Below are 25573 nucleotides of genomic sequence, written 5' to 3' on the forward strand. Positions count from 1 at the left end.
ACTTCAGCTGTGCATGCATATTTCGGTAGCATTTATTTTAAATGTCCTGTCTAACAAACCGTCACATATCATTTCCCATTGCTGTTTCAAAGTAATATAAAGGCAGTGATGCTGTTTATTTACTTATTTAATTATGTATACCTTTGATAACCAGATAGATGGATTAATCCACAGACCACTTAAGGTCATGACCCAGATCCAAAGTTCATACTACTGCCTGGGCCTCATCTGACTGTAATTACACCATCTAACTGTTGCCCAGGTGATTTATCCAGCCTGAAATGTCTCTTTGGTAAACAGAATAGACACTGGATTAGAAATTGTGTGAAACGCTGACTGATTTGTAGCCAAAGAGATGAAATGTTTTGAGCCTCTTTTCTAGCCCAAGTAGTTTTAATGAAGCAAACCTAGACAGCCAATCTCCCTGCACAGATTATGACTTCTGAGATGGTAGATGTGCAGATTCCAAAGTCCTCCTTAATTCTTTAGGCTGTTGTTTGCAGAATTTAGAACAGAGATACCATTTGATTTTTGTCTGAATTACACTTATATTTCTACCATGAATTAGTAACTCAAACACTCCTTATTGCACTGCAGCAGTCCACCAGAACATACTAGCTGACATCATTTTTTCAAAACGCATCAGGAGTTTTCTAGAAAATAGGTACATTTTCCAGTATTTCTCTTTATCTCCTTATTTTATTTAAAAAAAAAGTACATCTTAGTGATGGCTTCCCATAACTGTAGCTGCATGAATAATAGAACAACAGAAATATCTGGGCTAAGTTTTGGTGCAATCGGATTTCAGTCTTTGACCAGATCTTTACAGTAGTCAGTTGTCCCTTACTGCGTGCTACTGCAGTCGTGACTCATGGACATTGGAGGAGGGTAGGCTAGCTGGAGAGCAGCAGAGCAACTCATACTCCACACTTTTTTTTTCTGCCTGTAAAAAAAAAAAAGAGAGAGAGAGAGAAAGACAGAGAGGAAAAACTGCATTAGCAAGTGATCCTGTGACAGGCTACAAGACCTATAAAGGAAGTGTGCTGAAGAAGGGCTACACCTATAGATCCCAGCCACCCACACTTACAAGTCATAGCTGACTCCTTTAGTGACCTGGGAATAGTTACCACCATCCACAGAGTTTACTAAGTAAGGGAGGAAAACAGAAGAAGATTGCCTGGTCTTTCTTCTTTATCACACAGACACACACACACACACACACACACACACACACACACACACACACACACACACACACACACACACACACGCAACTTAGAAGTCACTATTCCACCAACTGCATGTTTTTCCAATGTAAGAAGACACCAGTGCACCTAGGGAAAAAACACACAAACACAGGGAGTACATACAGCCTCTGTACAGAAAGCACCCCAGCCAAGAACTGAACCAGACAAATATGTATAGATACGCATGTATAATTGTAAAAGATCTTCCATATGGATTTATAGAAAAAAGTACAAAATATACTTATGAGCATAAACAGCTTAACTCTCTAATAAATTATAAAAACACATCTATATTATAAATATCGTTATGCATCTATGTACAAAATGTATGGATTATCTAGAGCAACCGAACTGTGGTCTTTGTAACATTAACTAGACACAATCTGGAGACATTACCAGAGAGCAGTAGGGAGGATACCTATCCTGCAGCAGTTATCCTCCTATTAATCATAGATCCACTTATCTAAAAGTGCATTCTTTAATGGGACCTCCATTGCTTCTTACTTCTCCTTCCATCAGAATTCAGCATTTTTGTTCAGCAAAATCCCACTTTTCTGGGAAATCACAATTATATGAACAGCCAATATATGCTATGCAGGGGTGGCTCGTGGTTTTACCTCAGGTAGATGGATCGCTGATACTGCAGTGCAGCATTAAGGGGGCGCTTCACACCTTAGTGTGTAATTCTTTGGACGAGCAGTTAAGTTGTGGTCCCAAATGACTGAGCTGGTGGTAACTCAGGTCGAGGTAAAAGATGCCACATCACCTATCAACTAGAGTAAGGGAAGTTCCCTGATGTTGTTGTCTTTTGGCTTTTCCCAGTTAGGGGTCGCCACAGCAGAACTCCGGTCCGCTAATAATTGGCAGTAGATTTTCATGAACGCCGAGGTGCCAGCTCGACGTTCAACCAACTAAGGCACACCCATTTACGCATGTCTTTCGAACGTCCACCCAACTGCAGGGAGGACATGCAGACTCCACACAGAAGGCACTCCCCGCACTACAGCCGAGAATCGAACGGCAGAACCTCTTGCTGTGAGGCAACAACGCTACTGCTGCACCACCGGAGAGGTGATGACATGGCCAAATTTCCCCCAGTAATATAAATATAAGCTCTGGTCTGTACTGAAAAGAAGCCACTGGCCTATTGGGGCTATCCCATTCAACAAAAAGATTAATAAAATAGAACAAATTCTTAATATCAGAAGCATATTATGTTACGCTAGTCCTTCCATTATCTTCTGGTTTGTTTTTCCTATATCAAAGGAGGACAATTATTATAAATGACAAGGTGGACTAAATTCTCACTGCCACAATCCACATAGAAAATATTTACCATTCAATTTTAAGATGCAAGTGCCTGCGAGTGCCACTTCAGCAAAATGATACACATCTTCATTTACTTGTTAACACCTAGCAGGTTTAGAAATGTTACACCTCTAGCAGCCTACCTGCAGCCTTACATTTCTGAGCGTGTTTAAAATCAAGTTTAAAAACAAAAAGCAAACAAATATGAATATATTATGAAGAGTAAATGCAATTTAAAACAGTATTAATGCCAATCTGTTCAGTTAAAATATTCTTGTCAGAGATTAGTCAATACTTTCAAAGTCATTATCAGTACAGTAATGTTATGTTAACATTGAAATTCTGCTTTTTCTAGATTATCACAGACAACTGTTCATATCTTTTAAACATTATAACGGAGACTCATAGAATTATTAATGATTTCTTCAACCAAACGTATGGTTTCATGCAATTCCAAACACTTGCTTTCTGTGTGCGTATTTTCACAGATATTTTCAGAATGATGACATATGAAGATTGACTATAATTAATAATCACTGGTCAGTATCTCTCAAGCTGTACAAATTACAACGAAAGTGTCAGTGATGCTTTTCCCTCATTATCATGTAATGCTTCAGATGATACCCTACACTACATTGTATGTCCCTTGGATATAGTCATATTAATGCAAATATTGTTTATTTTCATAGTCTGATGCAAGCAGCTAACAGGATCTCCACTGAAGTGCATTGCACTTTGACTGTGGCAGTCTATTTTCTGTCTCACACTGTGTCCCTTAGTAACATGTATCTCACTCAGTTATAAAAATATATTAATGTAAATGCGAAAATAGATTATCTGTTATTTGGTGCAAATTAAACTCTCCACTGCCATGCAGCTAAACAATCTCTACATATACTTGTTATTCTCAGCCTACCCTTTCACATGTTGCATGCTATTAATTGATAACATGCAAGTTGCATGCTATTAATTGAATCAACAAGTAGAAGATCACGGTGAGCTGCCTGTCGGGCGCTAGGATCCGCCACATAACACATGCACTCACATCACTCCAAGGCAAGTACAAATATGACTCAGTCATTGTCCATGCTGGTGTGAATGACCTAAGACGTACCTCCCTGGACAACATGAAAGGAGACATAGAGGAGCTCTCTGAGCATGTAGCCACAGGCCGGTATGATCTTGACCTTGAGTAGCATCTTACCCTCACCAAGAATGATGCTACAATATGAAGACAAGATGATCAATTTCAACAATTGGCTTAAGTATTGGTGTCATTCAAAGGGGATCCAATGCCTGTTAGCCTGGGATGACATGCTCGACAAGCCACGATGCTTCGCTAGGGACGGCTTGCACCTGTCACCCCTGGGCTTTCAGATATTGGCAAAGGCTCTTGCTACCCCCATAGTGCCTTTTTTAGGCAAGGCTCAAAAGACAAACCCACCTCCATAGGTATCACAAGGGATAAGAAACTAAGAGTAATGCTACTCAACGCCAGAAGTCTAAACCTCAAGATGCACGCACTCAAAACTCTCCTTAGCATGGAGAACATCGATATCTGTGCAGTAACAGAAACCTGGTTCAAGGTTCCAGAGAGCACCCCAGCCCTACCAGGTTATACATCATACCATGCTTTTTGGCCCCAAAACTTGGACCAAACCACAAAAGGAGGGGGAGTATCAATATTCGTCAAAGATACCCACACCTTCAGGTTGGTGGCACAGCACGAAGCATCAGAGACTATCCATGTGCAACTAACAGTGGGTAAAACTGCCTTCCAGTTTATAGCCTGCTACAGACCACCCTCCCAAACCCAGGAACCCCACTCAGCTTTCCTGAGAACACTGGAAAATATGAAGGTCTCTCCAAACATTATTATATTGGGCGACTTCAACTACCCAAACATAGACTGGGAGCATTACTCTAGCTCCAACACCCTAGCCCAAAGGTTCCTAGAATTTATAAACTCAAATGCTATTGAACAACTTGTTGCCACTCCCACAAGAGGGGAAAACATACTGGACCTGATCATCACCAACATGGGGACTCTATGCTCCAGACCAGAAGTGTATCTCTCACTGGTAAGATCAGACCATAAACTAATCTCACTGGATATTCACATCCCGACCTCACCCCCTGCCCAGAAAACCACAGTGAAAAACTTCTCTAAAGCAAATTTCACACTCCTCAAAACCAAGGTGGAATCCTTCAAAGACCCCGGGCCTGTGGAAAATACGGCCCAGACCGCAGAATCCTTTATAAACGCATTCTATGAACAGCTTCAGGAATGCATGGATCATGCAATCCCAAATAAAACCAAGACCCAATCCTCCAAAGGCAGACGTCCTGTCTGGTGGACCCCAGCCATAAACAAACTATATAATAGAAGGAGGAAGCTACTACATGATAGAGCAAAATCCCAAAAAGGGAAGGCATCTCTGATCAGTATTAGCAAAAAACTATGGGCACTCATAAAATCGTCTAAGGCCAGCTTCAAGAGAAAAATTGCACAGGACACTAAGGATAATCACAAGGCTTTCTTTAGTTATGTTAGGAACCTGGGTGGGAATTCCCAGATATGCTCAGAATTAGTCCAAAATGACAGAAAATACACCAAAACCACAGACATTGCCAACATCCTAGCTGACAGGTTCAGCGCAAACTTCTCCCGCCCCTCCCCACAAAAAGGGCAAATATCTATCCCAGCAGAGTGCTGCCCCCCTGACATCTCAGATGCTCAGGTAAGAGCCGCCCTCTCCAAAGCAAAAAACACAGCATCAATGGGACCAGACGGTGTCCCGGGCTGCGTCCTACATAAACTCCAAGAAGAGCTAAACCCAAACATAAAACTACTGTTCAATCTCAGCCTTACTACAGGATATGTACCCAAAGAGTGGTGTACAGCAACAGTGGTCCCTCTCCACAAAGGTGGTGCCTCAACGGATCCTGGAAACTATCGCCCCATAAGCCTGACTAGCTTGGTCTGCAAAGCTATGGAAAGGATCATTATGGACCTCATAAATAAAGATATTGGGGACCTACAGACACTGGATCCTACCCAGTTTGGCTTTGTTAAGGGCAGATCCTGCCTCTTAAACCTGGTTGATTTCTTTGAAACAGTCACCAAGGCCATTGACGAGGGGAAGGTGGTCCACACAGCCTACCTGGACCTCACAAAAGCCTTCGATACAATACCCTACTCAGGCATTATAGATAAGCTCACCAGCTTAAATATAAACCCCTATGTCACTAGATGGGTTGCAAACTGGCTCAAGGACAGAACCCACATGGTTAGAATTGTTGGAGCCATGTCAGACTCCAAACCAGTTACAAGTGGCATCCCACAAGGCTCAGTCCTGGGACCTCTCTTGTTCAGTATATATTTCTCAGAGGTACAGGCAAACATGGAAGGACTGTGGCTGACCAAGTTCGCAGATGACTGCAAACTGGGCGCCATAATTGACTCTCCAGCCGACACAAGCATCCTCCAAAAGGGCCTCATAGAAACAGACAACTGGTGCCAGAGCCATGACCTCAAGCTAAACGCCAAAAAGTGTATAGTCATCCCCTTTGGCAAAAACAAAGTGCCCACAAATTACCACATAGGTGGTAATCCATTAAGTACAGAAGAAGTAATTAGGGACCTGGGGACCCAAGTTGATAGCAATCTCTCATTTGACAACCACGTGGCCAAAGTGGTTAGAAAAACATTTTATGTTTATCACATCTAGAACAGGGGAGGTCATCGTGCCTCTTTATTCATCCCTCATCAGGCCCATAATTGAGTACAATGCCCCTTTTGGGATGTACCTTACCAGACACCTGCAGCAACTGGAAAGACCCCAAAAGTACCTCACCAAGAGGATGAAAGGACTCAAACAGATGCCATATGCTGCCCGGTTAAAGAAACTCCAGCTCTACTCAGTGGCATACCGCCTGCTCAGAGGCGATCTGTGCCTGACGTATAAAGCCATGTCCAACCCGGAATTAATGGACATGCTGCACCTCAGAAAATCCAAATCCCATTGAGCTATGCGCTCGAGAGACTTGAACCTCAGCACTGAAATAAATAGGACATGCTGGAGGGACAGATTCATAACCCAGAGGCTCCCTTCACTCTGGAATAAAATCCCAGTCCAGGTTAGGCAGAGTCGCTCATTGACTCTCTTCAAGAGGAATCTTGATGAGTGGATGGGAGATCATAGGTTTACCCCGGGTATCACTTCTGTGACTCTGTTAGACAGAGGCACAGTATACTAACCTCGAAAAAGGGCATAGCAAAATTAATTTAAAATGGGTGGCGAAAGCCAAACACACTCTGGCTAGGCTTATAAATGCCCTAGAACAGATAGCCTAGTATGAACCTATGAACCTATAAAGTCAGTGTTCTGAATCCATAACTTGCTATACATGTCAAGTGGAATTATACAAAAAGGCACTATAGATGTGAAGCAAGTAAATCATTTTGCACCTGTAATTATGGTAGACTGTATATTTAGCTATTTAGTGCCATCTGAATTTTGTTTCATTACAGATTTCAATCAACCAGCCCACCTAGTTAACAAATAAATATAAAAACTACATAAATTATTATAATCAATTGTAGCTCCCACTGTATTTCATGTAGAAGTAATGGACTATAGTTTTTCATTACACCACAAGGTGAAGCTCCTTTTCAGGAATATAAAAGACAATTTCGAAAGTGAAAGAGGATTCTGGAAGACTAGCTAAAGGAGGGAAGACTGAAACACGTAGCTGAAGGGAAAAAGGGTCTTGCAGCATGACTGGATTTACTTTTCTAGTGTTTTGGGACAGGGAAGTGAAGTAGCAGATTGTGTCTGTCTCTTGCTGAAATCATGGATATGGTATTTTGTGGAATCAGAAGAGAAGTCTGAAACTAGCAGTTCCACACCTGCTATGATTCAGCAAGGAAAGGAGTGCCCTTGGGCCTAGTACCAAGAAGCCATAGATGATTACTAAAGTTCTGGTAGGTGATGCTCTACTTTTCTCATCAGAGGAACCACAGCGCCTGGTCACTAGGATATTCTTGACAGAATGGTGAGAGGCTCTGGCCATCATTTTATATTATTATAAGATTGTGGTCCCCCTTTAATGCTTTGTGGATTACAAATAACTGGGATCCATATGAGCTCCAACTTGGGCTCCATCATGCCGGCAGTAAGACTGTAAGTAGTCAGTGGCCAGTGAACAAGGTATAACAGAGTGTTTCATAGTTGGTCTGTTTAGAATTGATCAAGGGGGTAGAGGGTGTTAGTACTGTTGAATGACATTGCATTCTCTTATATTTGTATTGTGGCACTATATTTCTTTATTGTTCAAGGATAATGCATTTTGCCATGTTAGTACTGCTGCCTTAAAGAATCTTTACTGCTCAATGACATTGCATTTTCTCATATTTGTATTGTTGCATTATACATCTTCATTGTTCAATGGCACTGCAGTTTGCTTGTGTTAGTACTGCTGTCTTCAAGAATTCTGCTGCTCAATGACATTGCATTTTCTCATATCTGTATTGTTGTATTATGACTCTTTTATTGCTTAATGACATTGCATTTTTCTTCCCGTGTTTGTATTGCTGGATTATAAAGTTTTACTGCTCATTGATATTGCCTTCTTTGTGCATGTTTGAATGTCAAGACCTTCTTCTGTTGAGTTCTGGGGAAGAGGGTGAATGTATGTTTTCATTGCATGCATATTCTCACCTTGCCTTATTGCTAACTGGTGCACTGTTGAAATAATTTGTTTATGGTTGTGCTATTGCCTTTTTAAACTAGATGTGTCACCTAGAATAAAATCTGTCCCTCTTGCTACCTTGGTGTGTTGGGCCTAATAGGGGTGTCACCAGAGTCAGGTAGGGAGGAACCCATATCTTTTCAGCTACACCTGTGGGTGCACTACACAATAATAGCAATTGTTTTATACTTATTTTGCTTTTTTTCTGTCAGACATTTTGCAGTTTTTCCCCAGGCAGGATTACAAAAAACAAACATTGTTTTAATTTTTTAAAACTTTAGGTTTTACTTTGCTGTTTGATATGGTCATTATTACTGGATCAGTTACAGTTATCTGTAATACTGATTTTAAAACTCAGCATGGGTAAATTGAGATGTGCTGTGCTGTTTTATCACCACAGTACACCTAGTCAGTCTATAAGCAAAGCTGAGAACATGGGCAAGAGGAAAGTGAGTGGGGAAAAAAAGTAAATCTTTTGAATAACATTATGCACAGATTAAGTACTGGCAGCACAGAACTTTCTGCTATTTATGATATTTTCTGTCAAAAAAAATCTTACATCTATAATACCCCCATATATTCAACAAATAGCATTTACTGTCTGTTTTTCCTCTGTTTTCTGCAAAAAAAAAAAAAAAAAAAATCTTGTTTTCCCGCCTTACTGAACTAGAATAGTCCAGTCTTCAGAGTTTGCTGATCTCTGGGCTTTGGCTTGGTTCCTGTGCTATTCCATATCCTTATTTGGATAAAGGGAAGCTTCTTTGTTCACCAGTGGGAGTGGGGAGCACTGAGCAGCCTATTTGTCCCTAGAGCAGTGGTTCCAGCCAGAAACTTGTAGTCTATTGGCCATTTTGGGTCAATTCCTAGCTCTTTTCAACCCCCTGCTATAAAGCCCGCTTTAGCGCGGAGTTGCCCATAGAGCACCATCGGGCAGCGCCGGTTAAACAAGGTTAAACTATTTCTGGCTCCGTAAAGTCTGCTCTTCAATTTTTCCCTTAGAACTTCTCTACTTGCAATCTAAACAGTCTATTCTCTATCTCAAAAGCTCAGCACTTGCTCCTAAAGCATTTTTATATAGGTAAAGTACTTGTATACTAAACAAAGTACTACATTAGCCTAGAATCCCCTTGAGTACCCATTTCCCTATAGGTCCCTTCTGACTCAGTTACACAGCAAACTTTTTCACTTTTTCTAGCATGTCGAAGGGTCAGTTGCTAGCGTCCTCTCCTGTTCAGCTGGTGAATCTGGGCATCTTGAGGCAATGTTACAATTGCCTCATGTACACAGACAACCCACTCCTTCTCCCACAAAACACAAATACATGTGAGAGATGCAACTATATAGCCAAACTGGAGGCTGAGCTCTCTCAACTCAGGACTGGCAAGACCAGACAGGAGGAGAAGGAAACCACGCACACCACAAACCCAGTTTCACATAGAACTATCACAACTGCAAAACAAACACATAAACACACAAAGACATACTCGGAGGCACTGATCAAAAATCTACCAAAACTACAGAGGCCTCCAAAGCAGACACCCAAGCAACTGCCACCTCAATACATAAGACATGCAACACATAGTTCTCAAAGTCAGTGTGCTAAACAGTCACAGCCCTTAAGGCCAAACACAATGCCAGACACACTTGTTATAGGTGACTCCATAGTCAGACACACTAACGTCCCACTCACCAGACTGAACAAGGAAAAGATCACAGTAAGCTGCCTGTCAGGCGCTAGAATCCGCCACATAACACAAGCACTCAGGTCACTCCACAGCAAGTACAAATATGACTCAGTCATTGTCCATGCCGGTGTGAACGACCTGAGACGTACCTCCCTGGACTACATGAAAAGAGACATAGAGGAGCTCTCAGATTATGTAGCCCAGGCCGGTATGACCCTGACCCTGAGCAGTATCCTACCCTCACCAAGAATGATGCCACAATACAGAGACAAAATGATCAGCTTTAATAATTGGCTTAATTACTGGTGTCATTCTAAGGGGATCCAATGTCTGTCTGCCTGGGATGACATGCTTGACAAGCCATGCTGCTTCACAAGGGACGGCTTGCACCTGTCACCCCTGGGCTTCCGGATATTGGCAAAGGCTCTTGCCACCCCCATAGTGCTTTTTAGGCAAGGCTCAAATGATAAACCTACCGCCCTAGAAAACAAAAATGGAGAAAAACTAAGGGTAATACTGCTCAACGCCAGAAGTCTAAACCTCAAGATGCACGCCCTCGAAGCCCTCCTCAGTATGGAGAACATCGATGTCTGTGCTGTGACTGAAACCTGGTTCAAGGCTCCTGAGAGCACCCCAGCACTATCAGGTTATACCTCATATCATGCGTTCCGCCCCAAAATCCGGACGAACCACAAAGGAGGGGAGTATCCATATTCATAAAGGATACCCACACCTCCAGGTTAGTGGCAACGCACGAAGCATCGGAGACCATCCAGGTGCAATTAACCATAGGTAAAACTGCCCTACAGTTTGTAACATGCTACAGACCACCTTCTCAAACTCAGGAAACCCACACAGCCTTCCTGAAGACACTGGAGAGTATGAATGTCTCTCCAAACACCATCATATTGGGTGACTTCAACTACCCAAACATAGACTGGGAACATTACTCAAGCCCCAAAACCCTAGCCCAAAGGTTCCTTGAGTTCATAAACTCAAATGCTATGGAACAACTAGTCACCATTCCCACAAGAGGAGAAAATATACTAGACCTGATCATCACAAACATGGGGACAAAATGCTCCACACCGGAAGTATATCCCTCATTGGTGAGATCAGACCATAAATTAATCTCACTGGAGATCCACATCCCGCCCCACCCCAGCAAAAAGACCACAGTGAAGAACTTCTCAAAAGCAAACTTCACACTTCTTAAGACTGGAGTGGTATCCTTCAAGGCCCCCCGAGCCAGTGGAAACCACAACCCATGCTGCTGAAACCCTTACAAATGCCTTCTACGAGCACATCCAGGAATGTATAGATCAAGCAATCCCTAATAAAATCAAGACCCTTTCCACCAAAGGCAGGCGCCCGGTCTGGTGGACTCCAGCCATAAACAAACTCTACAACAAGAGGAGAAAGCTACTACATGACAGAGCAAAATCCCTAAATGGGAAGGCATATCTGATCAATACTAGCAAAAAACTACGATCACTCATAAAATCATCCAAGGCCAACTTTGAGAGAAAAATCGCTAATGACACAAAAGACAATCATAAAGCCTTCTTTAGCTATGTTAGAAACCTGGGTGGAAACTCCCAGATATGCTCAGAATTAGTCCAAAATGATAAAAATCACTGAACCCACAGACATTGCCAACATACTGGCAGACAGGTTCAGTGCAAATTTCTCCCTCCTCCCCCCAAAGGAGAAATATCTATCCCACCAGAGTCTAGCCTCCCAAACATCTCAGATGCCCAGGTGAGAGCTGCTCTCTCTAAAGCAAAAACACAGCATCAATGGGACCGGACGGTGTCCCCGGCTGTGTGCTACACGAACTCAATGAGGAACTAAACCCACACATAAGGCTGCTGTTTAATCTTAGCCTTACTACAGGATACGTACCCAAAGAATGGCGACGGCAACTGTGGTCCCACTCCACAAAGGCGGTGCTTCTACGGACCCTGGAAATTACTGCCCCATAAGCTTGACGAGCCTTGTCTGCAAAGCTATGGAGAGGATCATAATGGAACTCATAAATAAAGACATTGGGGACCTACAGACACTGGATCCTACCCAATTTGGCTTTGTCAAGGGCAGATCCTGCCTCTTGAACTTGGTCGACTTTTTGAAACAGTCACTAAGGCCATTGATGAGGGTAAGGCAGTTCACACAGCCTACCTTGACCTAGCAAAAGCGTTGACACAATACCCCACTCGGGCATCATAGAAAAGCTCACCAGCTTAGATGTAAACCCATATGTCACAAGATGGGTTGCAAACTGGCTCAAGGACAGAACACACAGGGTTAGAGTTGCTGGTGCCATGTCAGACTCTAAGCCGGTCATGGCGGTGTCCCACAGGGCTCAGTCCTGGGCCCCTCTTGTTCAGCATTTATTTTTCTGAAGTGCAGGCAAACATAGGGGATTGTGGCTGACAAAATTTGCAGATGACTGCAAACTGGGCACCATAATTGACAGTCCATCAGACACAGACATCCTCCAGAAAGGTCTCATAGAAATGGATAACTGGTGCCAGAGCCATGGCCTTAAGCTAAATGCCAAAAAATGTATAGTCATACCCTTTGGGAAAAACAAGGTAACCCCTAATTACCACATAGGTGGTAATCCATTAAACACGGAAGAAGTTATCAGGGACCTGGGGACCCAAGTTGACAGTAACCTCTCTTTTGACACTCACATTGCCAAAGTGGTTAGGAAGACCTTCTACATTGCCCACCTGATCATGAAGGGATTCACATCCAGATCAGAAGAGGTCATTGTACCCCTGTACTCTTCACTTATCAGATCAATGATTGAGTACAACGCCCCATTCAGAATGTACCTTACCCGACACCTGCAGCAGTTGGAAAGACCCCAAAAGTTCCTCACCAAAAGGATAAAGGGGCTCAAACATATGTCATATGATGCCCGACTGAAGAAACTCCAGCTCTATTCAGTCGCATACCGTCTGCTCAGAGGTGATCTGTGCCTGACATACAAGGCCATGTCCAACCCGGAATTAATGGACACGCTCCACCTCAAAAAATCCAAATCCACCAGAGCCACAAGAGCAAGAGACTTAAACCTCAACACAGATATAAATAGGACGTGCTGGAGGGACAGATTCATCACCCAGAGACTCCCTACACTGTGGAACAGAATCCCAGTCCATGTGAGGCAGAGCCCCTCACTGACTCTGTTCAAGAGAAATCTTGACGAGTGGATGGGAGATCGTAGGTTTACCCCGGGAATCATCTCTGTATCACTGCTGGACAGATCATCCTAAGGGGTGGTGAAAGCCACACACACTCTGGCTAGGCTTATAAATGCCCTAGGGCAGATAGCCTAGTATGAACCTATGAACCTATGAACCTATGAATACATAACAGATCAAAGAATGCCAGTGACTGATTAAACTATTTAAATGGGTAATGGGTACTTTTCCACATCAGTCTTGTTTAAACAAACATTTACAGTGTATGTACTGTATGTTTCTAATGAACGGTTGATAGGCATATTTACAGTCTCCGTCTCTCTCTGTATAACACACACACACACACACACACACACACACACACACACACACACACACACACACACACACACACACACACACACACACACACACACACACACACACACACACACACCTGCTTCAAAAGTCTGTCTAATTCCATCAGAGCACTATTCTTGCTTCAAATATCCTACCTGAGCACACTAAGAAGTCAGCGACTCCATCAGAGCACTATTCCTGCTTTAAAAAAGCCTGTGAGAGCAGATGTAGCAGTCCTATCTGCATAGACTTCTGGGAGCTTTGAAATGCCACGAGTGAGCATGCGTGAGTTCCAGGAATCACGTTTATTGTTTTATTTTTTATTTTTTTATTTTTGTTGTTTTCATTTTTTTTATTTCTTTTGTACAGCTGGGGAGCTGCAGTCCTGCAACACAAAAGCATGAGCCGCCCCTGCAAAAACATTGTGTTAAAAAGACTACTTTGACCGAGTCTATGTTGTTGAGCTAATATCGGTGACCATCACTTTGAAAATGTGCATGTTTACCCTGTAATACAATGCACTACTTAGTACTGAAGTAGCAAACACACAAAGCTATAAAGGTCTACAAAAGTCAGAGGTTTATATATATATATATATATATATATATATATATATATATGTGTGTGTGTGTGTGTGTGTGTGTGTGTGTGTGTGTGTGTGTGTGTGTGTGTGTGTGTGTGTGTGTGTGTGTGTGTGTGTGTGTGTGTGTGTGTGTGTGTGTGTGTGTGTGTATATATATATATATATATATATATATATGTATATGTCTACTTGAAAACACAGAAATCCCATTTACCTGAATCCAAAACAACCGAAACAACACCGACGTTGCAAAACACCAAGAGGCCATATGAACGAATGTGGTTACAGAGAAAATGAACACTCAGCCAACAACAAAAAAATAACAGAACACATTATATTAAACCCACTCAGGTGGGGAGTTATGTCCCCCCACACCCCCATAACCCCACCAACTAAATATACCAACTCTGGGATCGCACTATAGTGGAGAAAGGGCAAAGTTCCCAGTGTTGGCCAGCTGTTCATTTTCCCTGTAAAACAATTCATTCATATGACACCTTGTTTTGCAACTTCAGTGTTGTCTCAGTTTTTTCAGATTCTGGTAAGTGGGATTTTAGTCTTTTCAAGTAGACCCAAATATATATATATATATATATATATATATATATATATATATATATACACACACACACACACACACACACATATTTATATTTATATACATACATACACACACAGAAACATGACACTTGTTTGCAAGCCTTTTAATTTTTAGATACAAAATTCCTGCACAAGACAAACTAGAAATATACAGCAGTTAAACAACTTTATTCACATTCATTTTTGCCCCTTTCTCCTGTTAGCTATATAAAATACAGACCCTATATAGATCACAGAGTTTTCTCTCTCTCTCTCTCTGTACCAGTCTTCATCTTTGAATTTGAAAGATGGCACTCAAAAACAGATAACAAAAGGTATAGCACTGAAAAATATTCTTCTGTTAAATAAAAATACACTGATTCAGGCTTTTCCTAGTTTTCTTCAACCACCTCCTGTGGGAGCCTGACTTCTCCACTTCCCTCATCCTGTTGCAGAGGCATCCTGAAACTGTTAATGTTTAGTTTATTGCCTATGACTGATTCTTTAGAAAGGCATATATCCTTTTATCTATGTCTATTTTTTGTGTCTGTGTGTGTAGTGTGTACAGATTTTTGCATCACATTTTTGCTCCATTTTTCATAAAATTGTGGTTTCTGGCAAATTAGTGGCAAATCATTAAAGACTGAAGTTAGAAAATAATGGTAGACATTTGAGTTTCAGATTTCATACATTTCAGAAAAATCATACTAATGCAAGAACTACTATTCTATTATCTTTCTAAGTTTTTAAGAGCAATATTTAAAATTTTTCCTTATTTTTGGAACTTTGTCCCACTTCTATTTATGGTTTTGTTCAGATGTCTTGCTCTGAGGTTGAGAGGTATGAGAAATGTGTCAGACCCATCACCGTCAGCTAGAGACATTTCAAATTGTGACATACTTGTTGCACCCCACTCCCCCATGTAGTGACTCTGGATGAGTCCAAGCAAGGCAAGGAGCAGTTATGCAGTATAAGTGTGCAGAGTATCCCCCCATCCAAGGTAGACACAAGTACTACAGTGGCTTTTCATCTGTCCTTGATTTTGCAGAATGTTCTGGTTTTCTGTCATATTTTTATACTGTTGATTTATGCTTCTTCTTATTCAGAAAATGCATGTTGCGGCAGAGCCTATTGCTCTGCGTTTAAGTAGCAATGCTTTAATGACCATCAAGTAAGCTTGTCTGAGATTGCAAGAAGCAAGTAAGCTTTAATAAGCATACTGTTAAAGAATTACCAACATTGAAAGCCTTTTTGTTGTTGCCATGCAGAGAATATTTACATAACTAGATCACGTACAAGCCTTAGGTACTGAAATGCATATGACAGTATTTGTAATAAAGGACAGGATTACAATATTTTCACAAGCCCATTACATTTGTTGGAGACTTACAGTCATCTTTGCAGTCTTTACCCGTAAACTAAACAGAATGCCAATCTATCATGTGTGGTTCATAACCTGTGCAATAATCCTTTAAGCAATTTATGTTGAGCTTGTTTCTTGTTTGCTGTTCATTTTTTACTTTGATCATGTTTTCCCCATGAAACAAGTAGATAGTTGTTGTTAGGCAGCAGGTCTTTTTTGGATAAGAAACATTTTTACAAGTGGGGGCTATCACAGAGACTGCAACTTTCAGCATGTTACGTGGTGCTTTTATAAACCTGAATATAAATTATACTTAGAACTGCAGTACAAGGAGAAGTGGTTTGAGATGAGTGCTGCTTGTTTTTTTATACTTGATTTTGACTGGCATTCCAGTAATGTATTTAAAAAGTAATTTATTTTTGCATGCCTCACAACATTTTTGTTTCCATTTAGATATTAAGTAAGCTGTCATGTAGACAATGCACTGAAATATTTTTTTTTCTTCTACACTCTTATAATGACAGTTTGGCACCCAGGGCAGCGTATTTAATTAAAGTCCCAGTTTTTGTGGTTTTGTGCATAGCTTCACCCCTTTCTAGTTGGTCACACCCCTCCCTGTTGGCCCCACATATTCAGCTGTCAACTGCAACCCCCCTTTGATTTGAAGTCACCAGCTGCCACTGATGTTATGACATAATATATAGAAAACACAGGCATGGTTGTCTTCAGAGTTCCCCAGTTCTTTTTTGCTGCTCAAAAATGTCAGATTGTGTTCCTTGCTTTCAGATGTGGAGTAGTGCAGTCACATGCTTAAGTATCATATAAGTGCTCATATTGTCATAAAAAAAACTGCAAAGACCTGCCTCTTATTGCCAGTACTATCTCAAGTACAAGCTTACAATGACTGCAACAAGTGCCAGATATTCGACATAGATGGCAAGAAATATTGATGCCTACTTCACTAAGATGATACTGATCAAGAGTTGCTCACATGGAAACTAGCAGGAGGGTCCTCCTTGTAGCTACAGGCATATATCTTTTTTGACACCTCCTCCACACTGCCTGCCTATCTTAGTCCCTCTCCTAGTCAATTTGCCTATTCATTGCCAATCACTGGGGTGGGGGTGGTTCAGATTTTGCCCCTTTTAAGCCATGTCCTTTACACCAACCAATTCTGAGGGGAGGATGTTTAATGGGCATAAGTGCTGCAACATCACTCACATCTGCAAAGGGCTGATGTCAGCAGGACCCCCCCCTTCCCACAGGAGATGCCACCAGGGGGTTTCCCCAGGGAAATCTAGCCAATCTGCATGTGCTGCTGCCACATGCAACCCATCTACCTCAGAATGGGCATATCCATCCTCCACAGTCTGCAGCACCAAGCTTCCAAGTAGCTAGTCATATTCAGGCCACCTGCTCTATAGTCAGGGCTTTATTCCTTTATACTACCACTCAGGCTAGTCCCAGGTATATGCCACAATTTTGTTACAAGAAAAAGCAGTTACAGGCCTAGTCCAGGTTTGAAACTCCTTAAAGCAAAGTTGGAGGCCACAAGCTCCACATGTGGCAAGATCTTACTTTTAACTCATTCCCTCTAATGGAACTCTTCTGAGTTTATACTCTAGCCACCAATTGGTGTGGCCTAAGCCTTTAAAAACATGAAGTTACCACCTCACAAATGGTATATCACAAATCTCTAGAACCGTAAGTGTTACTAGAAAGCTGTACATGACAAACTATTCCGCACAGAGTAATATTTCCAGAGTTTCTGTTCCTTTGATTATAGACCTTAAATTGGATGCAATAAGCCACAATAAAAACACTAAATATTAATTTTTCATGCTGTATAAACAATGTACAATATCTCAGTAGCCATTCAAACAGCACACATACTGCCAGTAGTATTTCTTTGTGCAGCTGTAAGCTTTCTATGTTTATTTAAGCAGTTATTTCTGTATGAATTTATTGTTGCGATATTTAGAGAAATGTAAACATTATTACAATACAAATACATACTATACAAATGATCAATTTAGCTGCACTTGACAGAGGTCAAATATCAATACTGTTGTATTTGCCATCAGAAAAGTGTAAAGGCGAAATCTTCTAATACTTTATATTTAGCATGATTTGGAATTATTAATGCAAATATGAACAAGCAGTATTTGATACCTAGAGACAGCAGTAGAATGTAACTACATAAATGCCTGCAGGCATCACTAAGCAGTAATGAGTAATCTTGTCCAAAGTGATCTTTAACCTCAGCTGAGGATTTTGGGGTGAGAAGGAGGCAGAAGCAAAACTTTTGACTCCCACCATAGAGGGTACAGCTCAAGGTTCTTGCACAACTCTACCCCCCAGCTCATTGGCTGGAGCCCTTGGTTAAGTAGGTTAATCAAAGGGATCTGCCCTTTCAACCATTGGAAACTGAGGGTGCTAGGGACCAGAGAGATTTTGTTCTGAGTCTGACCCTCAGATACATGTAGGTTGGCAGAGCTTTCTCAGCGTGAGTCCATCTAACCAACCCACACTGGGGCCAGTACATCAACCAATTGTTTGATGTCTGGCAGGGTAGGCAGTGCAGCAGCAGACTTGCACACAGGGCTGCATCATTAGAGAATGTGTTCTGAAGCTCACTCAGCCTCAGTGCAGGCCTTTCTCTAGTCTGCATTGTCTTTCCCTGGCATGGAATCTGATGACAGTTCCTGATCCCTTACTGTCCAGTCTGTCACACACTTGGCCTTGCTTTTGTTCGCACATGCACGCAGCATGCCAAAGTCCTCATTTGCTTTAGAGTCCTTTGAAGATGTGGAGTAACTCAAGGATACTATCTCTGATGGAGTCAGTAATAATGAATTGATCCCCATCCTTATTCTGTCCAGATGACCCCTCCTTTAAAGATGTTATCAGGGTGATTTGAAGCAGTCTACACTAACCCCTTGTCCAATTTCCTCCCCCTGAAAAACACCTAGCAAATTTCTGTGGAAGAAAGCTCAGTAGCCCTGGATCATCCCTCTCCTGGAGAATATCCCTTGGAATGCCAATCTAATGGTCTTGAGCCATTCTAATTCTTCCTCACTGACCACCAACGATGGTAATTACCTTTATAAACTAGCAACAGAGTGGGCAGATCACCTCATGAAGCATCCCAATGCTGACTGATATGTGATCTCCTTAACATAGCATAGGTTCCAGAGTTCACAGCACTTCTGCACCTTGCCGCCAGAGAGTGAGGCTTGGCCATTATTCAAGTATGGCAAGAGGGTGGCATTTTCAGCAACACTTACATTCGTGGGAACAAACACATCCTCCTATATATGAGGTGACAGTTGAGAGACAGGCAAAATCTCCAGCATTACCTGTGTTTTGTGCTGGGCATCCTGCCAGTGTGAGCACCATGAAGGCTAAACAGCAGTCACCACCATGAATAGCATCTGGAAGCTGTACTGTATTCAATGGAGATATGTTCACCATAGGAAATAGACACATTGATGCCTATCATCCCCATGACTCCAGGTCTTTTTCTGATCTGGATACCTCACTTGTCATCAATTACCAGATGTGCAGGTCAGTGATTCTGGCACAGACAGCCCCTACACACACGCTGTGGTGGTGATGATCGTCATGCTACTAGACCTGTGTGACAATATGTAACCATTGCAGGACAGAGGGATCACCTGCAGTACATACAGAGTGGCATAGCATATTGGGATCTGGAGCAGCCATACCTGCTAAGGGCAGTGATGGCCCAAATGACATCCATTGGTGCTTCCATGCAGATTCTGGCAAATGCCCACCATGGCCATCCAGGAGTCCAGCTGCATGGTGGGGGTTACAGGCCAGGCTTATGCAGATGGCACACACTCTTCTGAAGACTACATCACTTTCAACCCTGGCCAAGGTAGCCACTAAACATGGGCTAGGCAAATCTTAAGTCCATGCCCAAAGTTCATCTAACTCCACTGCAGGGATGCCTTACTTGACCAACAATTCTGAGTCTCACAGTTCTTCACCAAACCTATCTCCTGTTGGGCAGCTGACTGCCATGCCTAGACTTTGACTTCCAACACGTTTGTCATATCAGGGTTCCCATACATGCTTCCTATGTGCAGTACAATTCCTTGAGCAGAACATATCTGGCCCTGATGCTACACAGCCATACAGTACACCTGGCAAAATTCATGACATGTATGCTTCACCTCAAAACTGAAAAATGTAATTCTTGACTTCCCACAATCTGATATCCACCTGAGTACCACATCCACCTACCTTGACCCTTACACTGCTGCTATGGCAACTTTGCTGTCACCTGTTACTGTGCCCCACCCACCAAAATAATGTTGATGACTGGATTCTTCCCACCCATCAAGAGTGTGTGTGTGTAAGTTAATGTCTGATGTACAATGTAGCCATTAAATGCTCTGTAATACACAGCATGGGTGTTTTTATTCTACATTGTCCTATTCATAGTCCACAGTTGGAGATCAAACGCCACCTACTTTGCCAGTATTGCAACATGCTGCACCTGGTTTTGCCTCATATGAATTGCAGCTGCAGCCAGTTCCTCTAATGACTCTACACCTGACTTCTCTGCAACCATAAAAGATCTGGGAGGCAGCTCTTCAAAGTCCCCAAGTTGTAGTTCTGACATACTACAACATTGTGTAACTTGTCCCCAAATTGTAGCTGCTTCCATACTACCACATCGTGTAACTTGACAGACATCACAAATAACTAACTGGTGTTTACTGCAGTATGCCACCAGATGTAAACAAGCAGCAGAGCATGTTTTCAAGAGTCTTGACCGCATGTTCAATGACATTCCTTGTTTGTGAATGTACTGTGATGTACACCATCTCTGCCATGGTCTGGGAGTTTGAACAGCAGAATTCATCCATCATTCAAAAGCAGCCTGTTGCAGCATATCCTTCCCTGTGTGGCTAGCAATGGATGTACCTGCCTAGATGATCCCATTTTATGTCATCTTACATAAAATATTGCATTAAGGTCATACATGTACCAGATGTGGAAGTCATGACTACTGTCTGAATGATGCACAGACACACACATATAAATAATACCCCATGCATTACACATCAACTGGCATTTGATGGAGTAGAATCCCTTCCAGATTATATACTGAATGCCATGTCAAGCAGTAATGGTAATGTAGATGCAACAATGGCCCCCTCATGACCTCAGGGAACTGCCTGCATAGTGATGGTTTTTGTAGACCAGTGTGTGTGATATACTTTTAAGGAGCTTTCCAGTGAGTCAGCACATGCATGTAAGTACTGAGCACATTTATTTATTTATTTACTTATTGCATTTGTTTACCAGGAAAGTCCACTTGGCCTTGGAGAGCACATTTTCAGTGGAGGCCCGGGGAGAAAAGCTCCACATACAAATTATACAGAAAATAATTTTCAGTTACATAAATGGCTAGAAGGCTATACTTTACAATTTATACAAAAATACAATTTAATTACATGAATGCTTAGAAGGCTATACAGTAGCAATAATAGGCATGGATTTTAAGGTAACAGTATAATGTACATGTAAGAGTTAACACTGTATTAAACAAATAGCTGGGCAACGGATTGAAAAGTAGAACAGGAGTGAAAAAAAGACAGGGATGAAAGGTTCAAGAGTGGTAGTAAGGTGAGTATTGTGAGAGAGGGTTAGAATCAATTTGGGTAGGTAGCAGGGTTAGGATTGCCATTTTGAGTAAGCAGCCAGAGTGTGAGCATGCAAATATGTAGTCAGTCAGTTATATAGTTTAAGTTTAATGTTCCTGTTATCCATCCTGATGTGTTTGTATACAGTAAACTACTTAAATGAACACCCAAGCCTCAACATCTTCTTAATGCACATAAGAAGAGCTACATGGTATCAGAATGGGATCTAGAGTTACAGTCATGAGGCATCCGGTTAAAGTTGGATGAATATACAGGAGTGGATCATCCTTACTGCTCAAACAACCTGCAAAACATCTCAAAAACAAATTCCAGGCACTAAAACATGCTCAAATTATTTATTTTCTATAAATATAAAACAAAGCACTCAGAGCACTCAAAACTAATTTCTTATTAAATGAAATGTCCAGAACTGTAACATATTGATAAAACTATTCAAAATAATTACAAAAACATTCGAAACAATATCCAAATTGCAACAAATGTACAAAATGGGAAAATTACCGTATTTTTCAATATGTGCTACTTCTTTGTATTACCTAAAGCTATTCAAAATATCTGAAGTGTGCAAAGTGTTTGCAAGTGTGTGCAGTATTACAGTGCAGTTATTTCACAGAGTCAAGATGTTTCAAAGAATATTTTACAAAGTACAGTTATTTCAAAGCATCTTTCGCAGAGTACAGTATTTCAAAGAGTTTATTTTGCACTTGGTTATAATTACAAGTACCTGGTGTGTGTGAATGTTCATACATAATTACAAGGGTCATTTTACATTGTGTTTTACTATAATCTGTGTGCATGGCAGAAGAATTTCCCAGACCCACACCACTTGTGTTTGATAACAATATCACAGAAAATTGGAGAGTGTTTGAGCAGGAATACAATATTTTCATACAGGCTGCTTTTTCTGACAAAGACGCATGTACAAAATCATTTATTCTGCTTAATTTAGTTGGTTCAGAAGTCATTGAAAGAGACTGTTCATTTGTGTATACACCTGCTGTGTTTATAGGGGAGGGGGACGACCACCATATAGTGGTACTGGCTGAAACAGGGGAAGACTGAGAATGCTTAAAAAGTAAATTTAAAGAAATATGTAACCCCCAAATGAATATTACAATGGTAAGACACTTATTTTACACAAGGGATCAAAAGCCTGGTGAAACATTTGCAGCATATATAGCTGACTTGAGAAACAAGGCTAAAACTTGCAGATTTGATGATTTGAGAGAAGAGTTGATGAAAGACAGGCTATGTGTGTTGTATTAATAATGACACAATGAGAAAGATTTTGCTTCAAGACATTAATTTAACATTGAATAAGGCCATTGAGATTTATCAGATATATAAACTTACAGAAAAGCATAAAAGTATGCTTACAAATGAGAATAGCTGTGGAAGGCACAGTGCAAAGCTCATGTTGATAGTATGCAGCATGTGGTTAAAAGAAACAGGCCAAAGCACATGGCAGCCACTTCAGGTCCTGTAACAGTCCCTGGGAAACCCTGAGTCTTTCCAGCAAATTTTAGAGCATCCGTAGTGAAGCATAATGGTGAGTTAGCAAAGTCAAAACATGTGCCCCCACCTAGCTTCATAGTCAACTGTCGTAATTGTGGTGGCAACCATGAGCCCAAAAAAGAAAAGCGCTTAGCTTTTTGTCAGCAGTGTCATTCTTGCAATAAGAGGAATCATTTCAAAAGATTTTGTAAATCAAATAAGGCACATTCTTTCATTAAAAGAGGGCATTCCAAGAGGCAAGCTGATCAATTAGGAAGCTGTGACCCTACTTTTTATGTTGATGCTGTGTCTGTGCTTGGTGAAACAGTTAATGCAATAGATTTGTGGGCAAAGAATGAAACTGCTTGTGCTGTTTGGATTAATGGGACTCTTGTAGAGCTCAAAGTAGATACTGGCTCAAAGTGCAATGTTATGTCAGTAGAAATGTTTGCTACAGTAAACGCTGCAGAACAACTTGATTTAACAAAGTGTGTGAAGCTTGTTGCTTATGGTGGTAAAGAGATTCAAACCAAAGGCTCAGTAGTGCTTTCATGTTATCTGCTGGGAACAGCTATGACTTGCAGTTTTTCGCAGTCAAGAGACACGTGCAGTCATTATTAGGCATTATCAGGCAGAAACTAGTACAGGTCAATAGAACAGGTCAGTTAAGGTTAATCATCTGTGAACTGAGGGGGTGGAGCTAGGAACTAAACATTCTATTTAAGGTGTAAAATAAAACATTTCAGAGCTCTACTAGAAAGGCTCACCCAGACTCTGCTACACTTTCCTGTGAGGGAAAGGTTAGTTTGCTTTTTATTTGTTGTATAACTTCATTGCCTTTTTCTATTTTGAATACTGTGATTTGTTTTATTTACCTTGTGTTTTACTTGTATTCTGCTTTTAACTGCATATTAAAACTTGAAAAAAGACCACTGCTCTGTCTCTTGTGAGTCAGGCAGAAATTTTTCCCCCACCCTCCAACCTGGTTACTGTAGTATTCTTAAACACCGCTGTCTTTCTAGTTGCCTTCTCCTTGTGTTAATTTGACCATATCTCATTTCCTCTCTGTTTTTACTGGCTTGTGTGAGTAAGCACAAAATTATCATTTTGTGAAATCACTCCCCTTCAGCTATTTAAATTTATTGGCCATCTTACTGTATTGCATAGCACCAGAATACAAAAGTGACCACCCCTTTCAATCTATCTTGCGGTTTTAAAAATAGCGACTCTCCACTAAAACTTAACTTTTTAGACAGGTAAAACTTAAGTTACCTACTTTCACATCTAACTCCTCTAGTGCACACTGCAGTGTTTAGGATAAACCATTTTTTTCATCTTACTTTTAAGCATCCCTGTGACTAGCACTTACTTTAAAACCTGCTGGAAAGCACTAGGAAGTCTTTAACTGATACAAGCACTCAAACTCTCCTTGTTAATAAGGAGAAATTAATTGTATTCACTAAACAGCCTACAATTGCAAAGTACATTTGCTCTTTTACTTTACAAAAAAAAAGCACCAAACCAGGCATGTCCAAGGGTCAGCTTCCAGTGATTTCTCCTGTCCACCTGGTGAATCTGGGCATACTGGGGCAATGCAGCAATTGCCTCATGTACACAGACACCCCTCTCCTCCTACCACCCAACACCACAACCTGCGAGAGATGGACATACATAGCCAAATCGGAAGCAAAGCGCTCCCCACCCAAGATTGTGCTAGACAGTCAAGAGGAGAAGGTTAACACCTGCACTACACCTCAAGCAAAACATTGCCCTTCTAAACCCACACCACCAATACCCACACATAGCAACACTAAACCCACATATGTGGAGGCCCTTAACAGTAACCTGCCCAAGCAACAAGGACCTCTGAGGCTGAAACACAAACATCAATCACAACCAAAGTGTCAAATAGCTCACAACATCAGTGTGCCACCCAGCAACAGCCCCTAAAGCAAGACAATGTACCCAGCACTTTAGTCATAGGTGACTCTATAGTCAGGCACACTGATGTCCCACTCACCAGGCTGAACAAGGAGAAAATTACAGTCAGCTGCCTGCCGGGTGCCAGGATCCACCACATAATGCATGCACTCAAGTCATTCCACAACAAGTACAAATATGACTCTGTCATTGTCCATGTTGGAGTGAATGACTTGAGATGTACCTCCCTGGACTACATGAAAAGAGACATAGAAGAGCTCTCGGATCATGTGGCTCAGGCAGGTATGACCCTAGCCCTGAGCAGCATTCTGCCTTTGCCCAGAATGATACCACAGTATAAGGACAAAATGACTGACTTCAACAATT

This window comes from Protopterus annectens, chromosome 6.part0, assembly GCF_019279795.1.
Source record: "Protopterus annectens isolate FY-2018-M chromosome 6.part0, PAN1.0, whole genome shotgun sequence".
Taxonomy (NCBI): Eukaryota; Metazoa; Chordata; order Ceratodontiformes; family Protopteridae; genus Protopterus; species Protopterus annectens.